General features: G+C 43.2%; 1 pseudogene; it reads left to right on the forward strand.

The window, feature by feature from the left end:
- Positions 1–7,980: 7,980 nt before the first annotated feature.
- Positions 7,981–8,098, forward strand: LOC124799929 (annotated as a pseudogene).
- Positions 8,099–10,156: the final 2,058 nt, after the last annotated feature.

Raw genomic sequence — 10,156 nt, forward strand, 5'->3', positions numbered from 1 at the left:
CACGATACGCAAATATCTACTTCACCTATCGTATTCCTCAACTGGTAAAAGTGTCCAAAGTCCCGATTACTCTAGCCCATATATGCTGATGGCGATGGTATCGTTTGTCTGTACTGGGATGTTATTCTAATTTCAATGTGACTCCACTGACCCCCAACGGAGCGTGGTGGGGTTGGCCCATTTCACGTGCCGGACAGAGCTATGGCACTTTTTATTAGCTCACAATTTAGTGTCGGGCTCTGTTACTTGATGAGCCTCACTGAACTGCTTTCACTTGAACATGCACCGGTCTCCATTCAGCCCCAGTCATATCATCAGGCATTGGTTCAAATGGCTCTGAGCACTATGGGACTCAACTGCTGAGGTCATTAGTCCCCTAGAACTTAGAACTAATTAAACCTAACTAACCGAAGGACATCACAAACATCCATGCCCGAGGCAGGATTCGAACCTGCGACCGTAGGGGTCTTGCGGTTCCAGACTGCAGCGCCTTTAACCGCACGGCCACTTCGGCCGCCGCAATCAGGCATTCCACCCTCTTTTATAACTTCTGACATTTCCTCCTGGAATTAAGTTACATCCACCACTCCACACCACGAATACTCCAAACAAAGATTGTACATGACGCATTACGAATGCATGGGCTCACCAGTCACACGAACACAAGTTTCCCCAGGACTATGGTGACGAGTACGGAAAGCTGTGCTTGCAGGCTCTCTCGACACTAGCTTCCAATCCTCCTGGTGTATCAACGAGTTTCGTTTGCATCCCTTCTGCCTCACTGACACACCATTCTGTGTTCACTATGGTGTGGACGATACAGACGCCCACCGATTCTCATTTGGTCCGTCGTCTGACGTCTGGAGGCTCACGCAGTGTATCTTGGCTTTCCTTAACTGACAGACATCTGCTAAGATCACTTTCAGGACGCTTTTATTCCAGGACGTGAATCATTACCTTCCAATGAAAACTGTCTCTGTGAAATGGATCTTTCGTTACCAGCCTTCCATCTGGAACGGCCAAGGCATGAGATACTGATGTTTATTTTGCCGAAATGATGCTGTAGTCGGACTACAAGCTGAATCTCCATAAAAATTTATAGAAGACACGATTCGATGTTGCATCATCACAATGTGCGAGTGACTCCCGGAAATTCGGTACACAAAAAAAAGACCCTACACCACTCCTTTCATTTTCGTCGTTCCCCTTTGTGTTCTCTGCCAATAATTTCTTCCTTTCCTACCCTCCTTTTAGTAATAGGTTAGTTGCTTTGGAATAGCCAGAAGTAGGCGCCAGCGCCTGAAGAGGAGCAAATCTTTTTTATTTTTTTAGGACGCAAGTAGCGTTGGCAAGTAGATTTCGGTTTTTTAGTTCCCTCTCTCGTCCAGCGGTAATAACTAAACAATAGTGCTAAAGAAATTTGGCGCAATGGGTACCACGTTCGTCTTTTCTTCACATTTTTACATTAACGTGGCCTTGAGTTTCTTCGGCGACAGTTTTTATTTTCTTTGTCAACTGTATACAATATATCTACGATATTTTTGTATATGTTATTTGCTGAGCAGCAGTGTTTAAGTCCAGAACTTTCGAAATAGGATAACTAAAAAAAAGCCACGCCTTCTTCACGCGTAGACGTTCTAGGGTTCGATTCCGAGTGGAAACACTTTTTCTCCCTATTTAAGATTTCTCTTTTGTGGACGACCTCATGTATGTACCTGTTGCACCTTCAATTGTTTGCGTTGGACGAGTTCGAAATAATTTCTTTGTGCGTGTACTGCGTAGATTTAATTGATTTGAAAGGGTTCCGCCATTTCTTTAATTATCCTTGACCGGCTTGCTCCGTTTAATTCTGTTCATTACTTTCCATGGTAAAGCTGGACTTCATTGTACTTTTATGCAACGGCCCATTAACTATCTAACACACTAGTGGACCAAATCACAATGTAAACTGATACTGAAATTACAAACGGAAAGGGTAATGCAGGAATGGCAAGCTACCAATGGAACACCAAGTACAGCTGACGGAACATGTACCTCTTCCTTCAACGATCATTAATCTATTCTTTGCTTTCCTATGCTTTTAGGCTGGCTTGTCCAAACAGTAATTATTCTGTGCAGTGAAAGAAAAGTTCTTTTTTAAAAATGCACATTTATTTCCCCTGTGGACAATGAGAAAGTATTTTAACTGACCAGTATAGTCACGTCCACTGAAGGTGACAATATCTTTCACTAAATTTAAATTGGTCACCTATCACATAAAGGACATCATCACTGGGCATGATCTGGTTACCACATTCATCATTATAACAGACATGGCGTCTCACAAACACTCTCATGCTAGTAGTACCACAGTGGGCGTGCACCTAGAACTACATAACAACATGTCCAACTTAAACAAGACTAATGTCTCTTGGTACCACTATGAGGCAATCTAACCAAACACCGACACACTGTCTGGCCGACCACAGCTTCTGATAACCCACAAGCCGGTGGGCGACAAATAGTTGGATGAACTTAGTTTGTCAATTAACGTTTAATCGTTTATTAATCATCAGCGTACAGTAAACGTGGTGCATAATTAGTCGCCAGAGGGCTACATGTCTGACTATCATACAAAGAGAGTGAGTTGAAAGCTGTCAAAATTCAAAAAAAAAAAATCATTTGAATGATTTATTTCCATCCATACTTCAAATTACCTTATAACAGGCACTTCAAACAAGAGATAATTTTAATAATAACACGATTAGCATCGAGCATATATCTGCACACAAATGGTGGGAACACACCGTCGCAAAAACGTTACCAGGAATGACAACAAGTGTAAAATCCTTATGTAAAATGGTGACAGCTTTACTCATATTCTTTGCACCAAACATTTAATGGAGATGAGCTCACTCAGATAGCTAATTAGAACTTCGTTAGTCCACAACACATCCAAATGGTGGTTACAGTGGGCAGGTGGGGAGGGGGCGGGGGGAGTAGGGAGTGGTTCATTTTGATTACAAATAAATCACTAAAACTGCCAGCCAGAATTATTATAGCCTCCATAATTTGAAATGAACAAACATTAAGGGTAGTGAGGTATTTCAGAAACACTTATTTTGGGACTAGTTAATCGAGCAAACAGCGAATGACTGGAACATGTGGCTGAAGACTAATTTCAAGGAAATCAACGTTAAATCCGTAAAATCTCTAGACAAAAGTGACACAGCCTCATTAACATAAAATTACACAAACTTTTACAGTAAGAAAAGCCACCGGAAACAATAATCTGGACATAATAAAACGGAAATACTACAAAAGGCAGGAAAAAATCGCTTAGTCCCACATACAAGGACGTGGGCCTAATTTTCACAGCAAATGGCCAGAACGATACCATACGAACAATGTTATGAGATCTTACACTTCATTCTACACATAAAGCCGCACTGTAACAGGAGCGCGAACTGATCGCTCATACTCGACCTAGATAGTCACGACTAAGTCCCCTCTTTGTCATTTAATGTAACAAAATAAGAATAATAACTTCCTCTACAGTTCTCTGATTAAAGTGATGCCGAACGACAACTAACTAGAGTTTTCCGTCAGTAAACAGCACATTCTAATACCTTTCTTTAGTCTTCTTTCTGAGGAGCGCTAATGGATCGTACACATACTTTGGCAGCCAGTCCAGCTACTGTACTATGGAGCAGCCGCTGAGACAACGGTTGCTCATTAAGTTTCGGTGGACGTAGTAGGTTCTCATCCCCTGTGACCAAACTGACTTTGCGCGACCTATTGACTCCCTTATCTTTTGTGCAAACTTGGCTTTGCTGAATTAACCACATAGGTTAGGTTCGTACTAGTTCACCCTACTCCCAATATCTGTGGTTACCTCTAAGCTTTCCGGTATTTATCCCATTGTTACCCCAATACATTGAAACAGACGCAAAGAGGAATGGAGACTGATGGAAGAAAAAAGGAAACGACGTATTATATAAACACAAATGGGTTCGCCTCTACGTACATTAGGGATAATGTATAAATATAACAAGGACAAAAAAATGGCTCTGAGCACTATGGGGCTTAACATCTGAGGTCATCAGTCCCCTAACTAGCCTAAGGACGTCACACACATCCATGCCCGAGGCAGGATTCGAACCTGCAACCGTAGTGGTCGCGCAGATCCACACTGAAGCGCCTAGAACCGCTCGGCTACACCGGCCCGATAACGAGGACATTATCATTCAGTATTATTTAAGGAGATCAAACTAGGATCGTGCGAAAGCAGTTCATGGAGTGGGTCTAACAGCTCTGCTTCAGATTTTTGCACTAAAATAAGTACCTCGATGTAAGAGGTGATGACCAGTTTTTCGGATGGGGACGTAAAGTCCTTCACCTGTATATCCATAATGTACTTCACCCATTCCTTTCCCTTCATTCAGCAGCCATTCGTAACAATGCAACGCTGCGATACAGCGGCTCTGGCCACAATCATCCACAACGTTCAAACGCACTGCTGCTCGTGACGCTAACAAAAGGTAATCGGTTAAGGAAATCAGGGTGTAATTTTCTCATTGTCAAGAAATTTTCTCATTCTCAGGATATGTACTGTTCTTTTATGTAGGTCGGCTCATATTTACCATTATACACTACTGGCCATAAAAATTGCTACACCACGAAGTTGACGTGCTACAGACTCGTAATTTAACCGACAGGAAGAAGATGCTGTGATAAGCAAATAATTAGCTTTTCAGAGCATTCACAAAAGGTGCTGACATGAGGAAAGTTTCCAACCGATTTCTCATACACAAACAGCAGTTGACCGGCGTTGCCTGGTGAAATGTTGTTGTGATGCCTCGTGTAAGGAGGAGAAATGCTTACCATCACGTTTCCGACTTTGATGAAGGTCGGATTGTAGCCTATCGTATCGCGACATTGCTGCTCGCATTGGTCGAGATCCGATGACTGTTAGCAGAATATGGGATAGGTGGGTTCAGGAGGGTAATACGGAACGCCGTGCTGGATCCCAACGGCCTCGTATCACTAGCAGTCGAGATGACAGGCATCTTATCGTCATGGCTGTAACGGATCGTGCAGCCACGGTTCGATCCCTGAGTCAACAGATGGGGACCTTTGCAAGACAACAACCATCTGCACCAACAGTTCGACGACGTTTGCAGCAGCATGGACTATTAATTCAGAGACCATGGCTGCGGTTACCCTCGACGCTGCATCACAGACAGGAGCGCCTGCGATGGTGTACTCAACGACGAAACTGGGTGCACGAATGGCAAAACGTCATTTTTTCGGATGAATCCAGGTTCTGTTTACAGCATCAAGATGGTCGCATCAGTGTTTGGCGACATCGCGGTGAACGCGCGTTGGGAGCGTGCATTCATCATCGCCATAGTGGCGTATCACCCAGCGTGATGGTATGGGGTGCCATTGGTTACACGTCTCGGTCACCTCTTGTTCGAAATGACTGCACTTCGAACAGTGGACGTTACATTTCAGATGTGTTACGACCCGTGGCTCTACCCTTCATTCGATCCCTGCGAAACCCTGCATTTCAACAGGATAATGCAGGATCGCATCTTGCAAGTCCTGTATGGGCCTTTCTGGATACAGAACATGTTCGACTGCTGTCCTGGCCAGCACATTCTCCAGATCTCTCACCAACTGAAAACGTCTGGTCAATGGTGGCCGAGCAATACGCCAGTGAATATTGTTGATGAACTGTGGTATCGTGTTGAAGCTACATGGGCAGGTGTACCTGTACACGCCATCCAAGCTCTGTTTGACTCAATGCCCATGCGTATCAAGGCCATTATTACGGTAAGAGGTGGTTGTTGTGGGTACTGATTTCTCAGGATGTATGCACCCAAATTGCGTGAAAATGTAATCACATGTCAGTTCTACTATAATATATTTGTTCAATGAATACCCGTTTATCATCTGCATTTCTTCTTCGTGTAGCAATTTTAATGGCCTGTAGTGTAGCATTTCACGTCGTTTGAGAACGAATTCTAAGAATGAGAATTAGGAAGGAGGATTACGATTTCACGTCTCATAACGGTGAGATCTTTAGAGATGGATCTTGGCCTTAAATACTACAGGGATAAGGAAGGATGTAGGCTGTGTCTGTTTCGAGGCATCACCTGGAAAATCATCTCAGTTATTTAATGAAAACCGAAAAAGAACTAAATGTGAACTCGACTCGTCTCTAATGTGAGACCCATTCGCTCAAACACAGATCCATCATCCATGGCTCAAGGTGAGCTGTTCAGCTGGACTTCGCCAAATTTTCACAAACTATTTAAAACTAAAATTATTCAGTGTAATTTACAACCGCAGAATATTAATTATAATCATCAGTAGAGCTTGGTGTACATGCTATATAAGAGAGGTCAGAAATGATGTATACAAAATTTTACAGTGTTTGGAGAAAACAAAAAACACGTTTTTATGTGACAATAACGTTACAGGTGCACCGTCTGACTGCTAGGGATCCATGTAGGAACGATGCTAGTGAGGTTCAGAGACAGTGTTCAAATTGCCGCGTGATGAATACTGTTTTAGATATGCCGCTGAAAAAATCGTCCATTTACGTTAACGTACAACTGGCATCAGCAAGCTAACAATTGCCCAGTATGCTTAGAACAACCACATAAGTTAATGCAGCTTCAGCCAAAAGGACAACCATGGACTCCTATCAGGAAGACAGTCCAGCTGTGAAATTTTGAAACCAAGAGGGTCTTCCTTTTTTATCTCTTTTAAACACTCTAAAATTATATACGTATGTAGTTTCTGTGCACCTTATATGCATTCCTCGAATTTCCACTATAAAGCAGGACATTATTTCAGTACAGGTGTTCACTGTAAATTGGAACATCATTTAAAACGTGGATGACGAATAAGGATCAAATGGTTCAAATGGCTCTGAGCACTATGGGACTTAACTTCTGAGGTCATCAGTCCCCTAGAACTTAGAAGTACTTATACCTAACTAACCTAAGGATATCACACACATCCACGCCCTACGCAGGATTCGAACCTGCGACGGTAGCGGTCGCGCGGTTCCAGACTGTAGCGCCTAGAACCGCTCGTCCATTCCGGCCGGCTGACGAATAAGGAATTCAGTGCTTACCTCAATATTTGCGTCCAACAGTTGGCTCATAATACCGAACAGGAACAAGGATTTCACTGACAATATAATTAACTTTTAAACTCATAACTGGGACAACAGCGATCTCTTAGGTAATTTAACGAAAAAACTGAGTCTACGTCGCAAATGGTGTTCATTTTGTTGGTGTCCAGTTCCAATCATAAATAGACCGTCCTTAGACCAATATGTATCTCCACTTGTGATGTGTGGAGTTGATGCGTGCAGTCGATGTACCTGCTAAAATGCACATGCCGAATACTGCTGTGTGTAAAGAGTATGTTGAAAGCTTATGGGGAAGCAGATTTCGTAGATACAAATCTTATCAGCCAGAGCGACTGACAACTTATTATGTAGTATACTCACAGATCTAGTCAAGGTTTGTAGGTTCTTCCTAACAAGAATCGCCACCTCATCAACGCAATATGTAAGCACTTTGCGAGACCCTTCTCTTTTATTGTGGTTTTACTTTGTGATCTGACCGACCTAATTTCGGTAGTGAATCTGTGTTTAGGTCGCAGTGCTAATTAGTGAAGTTACGTAACTCGTCCTGAATAACGCGACCGGGTGTAAACGGCCCTACCCACTGTGCTCCGAGTGGGGACTCTTTGAATCTTTGTTATTCTTTACTGTGACACGTGATTTACTATCTACGAAGGTAAAGTCATGGAATACAACATGCAGAACTTAAACAACGTTAAAGTTTACGAGGCTTGGATATTTATTATCCACAATCTCATCTCAAATTATATATAACAGTTTACATTAACAATCGCCACTCTTGGTATGCAAGATCCACAGAGGAGTAATTATATCAAGCTAGGTGTGTTACCATGGCCAACGATCTTGCCGCTGTGGTAACACCGGTTCCCGTCAGATCACCGAAATTAAGCGCTGTCGGGCTGGACTAGCACTTGGATGGGTGACCATTCGGTCTGCCGAGCACTGTTGGCAAGTGGGTTACACACTCAGCCCTTGCGAGGCAAAGTGAGGAGCTACTTGATAGAGAAGTAGCTGCTCCGGTCTCGGAAACTGACATACGGCCGGGAGAGTGGTGTGCATAACACATGCCCCTCCATATCCGCATCTAGTGACACCTGTGGTCTGGGGATGACACGGCGGCCTGTCGGTACCTTTGGGCCTTCACGGCCTTTTCGGGAGAGGAGGTATGTCACCATGCTTTCATAGAAACAGAAACTCGTATAGCAGGTAAGCAGTGATTGCATGGAAAGGAAATGACAGCCTGTGAGAATAACTTTCTGAACGGGGCAGAGCAACTGTCCTGTAGGCCACTGCTTCTATCCAAACGAACGAATTGTTGTGTCTCTCTATCCATGACACACTGCTGCAGAAATTTAATCTTTCTGATATCGAACTGTAGTAACTCATGGTGGCTCTCTGTCACTGCCGGGCGTATGTGTGGTCCACTGACATGTTCCGACTCTGAATGATGCTTACTCGATTGCCAGATCCAGCTTTCAAGTAATTTTTACTTATTCTCCTCCTCGATTCCCAGTTCCCGAAAGTACTTGCTCGCCCCTTCGATTCCAAATCCTGAACAAGACTGCTTCTAAAAGATGCATTCATGTGCACTGGGTTGCAGGTATTTCGCGACCATCTCTAATCAGAAAGTCAAACTCAGGTCGGACGTCACAACCGCCTACCGATGGCAAGGCTTGTTATTCACGCCAGTGCTATTTCGGCCTCACATGACAACAAAAGAAGGAAATAGATTCTGTTCTTTTAGCATTGACACAGAGCCATCCCACTCCCCCCCCCCCCTACTCAAACACACACACACACACACACACACACACACACACACACACACACACACACATACACGCACAAAAACACACACACACACAATAACGACACCGACGGTGGTGTTTTTTCATCAGCTTTTAAAGATTTTATCTACATCCGGAATCTGTGCTCTTGTTTGCAGATTCTTGAACCAAGTGTTAGCTACGATTGAATTATGTTCTGTGAAAAATTGTACCATGAGGCTTCCTCTTTCATTCATTTCCGCCGTCCCATATTCAGGTACTACTACTCCTCGTGTTCCCTTTCCAACTGTCGAATTTCAATCTCCGATCACTGTTAAATTTGCATTTCCCTTAACTATCTGAATAATTTCTTTTATCTGACCACACATTTCTTTAGTTTATTCATCGTCTGCGAAGCTAGTTGTCATATAAATTTGTACTACTTTGGTGGGTGGGGGGTTTCGGGTCTATCTTGGTTACAGTAATGTGTTCCCTATGCTGTTCATAGTAGCTTACCCGTATTCCTATTTTCTTATTCATTATTGAACCTACTTCTGTATTACCTCTTTTACATTTTATATTTATAACCCTGTATTCACCTGACAAGAAGTGCTGTTACTCCTGTCACTGAACTTCACTAACTCCCACCATGTCTAACTTTAACCTTTCCATTTCCCTTCCAAAATTTTCTAACCTACCTCCCGATTACGGGATCTGACATTCCTCGTTCCGATCTGTAGAACTCAAGTTTTGTTTCTTCTGATAACGACATCCTCCTGCGTACTCCTTGCCCAAAGAGCCGAACTGGGGACTATTTTATCTCCGGAATATATTACCTAACAGGATACAGTCATCATTTAAAGATACAGTAGAGCTGCATGCACCCAGGAAAAATTAAAGCTGTAGTTTCTCCTTGCTTTCAGCCGTTCGCAGTACCAGCATGTTACAAGGGCAGATCAGCCAATCATCCAGACTATTGCCCCTGCAACTACTGAAAAAGCTGCTGCTATTCTTCAGGAACCACACGTTTGTCTGGCCTCTCAACAGATACCCCTCCAGTACCTATGCATTTACGATACGGCGATCTGTATCACTGAGGTACACAAGCCTGACCGCCAGCGGGAAGGTTTATTGTTCATGAAAGTAAAGTCTAGTGTACTATATTAATTCTTGCTGAATGAATATTTCACTCTGTTGTTAAGTGCGTGCCTGTGGAAACTTGGTGACAGATTTAAACCTTGCG

Source organism: Schistocerca piceifrons, chromosome 5 (assembly GCF_021461385.2).
Source record: "Schistocerca piceifrons isolate TAMUIC-IGC-003096 chromosome 5, iqSchPice1.1, whole genome shotgun sequence".
Taxonomy (NCBI): Eukaryota; Metazoa; Arthropoda; class Insecta; order Orthoptera; family Acrididae; genus Schistocerca; species Schistocerca piceifrons.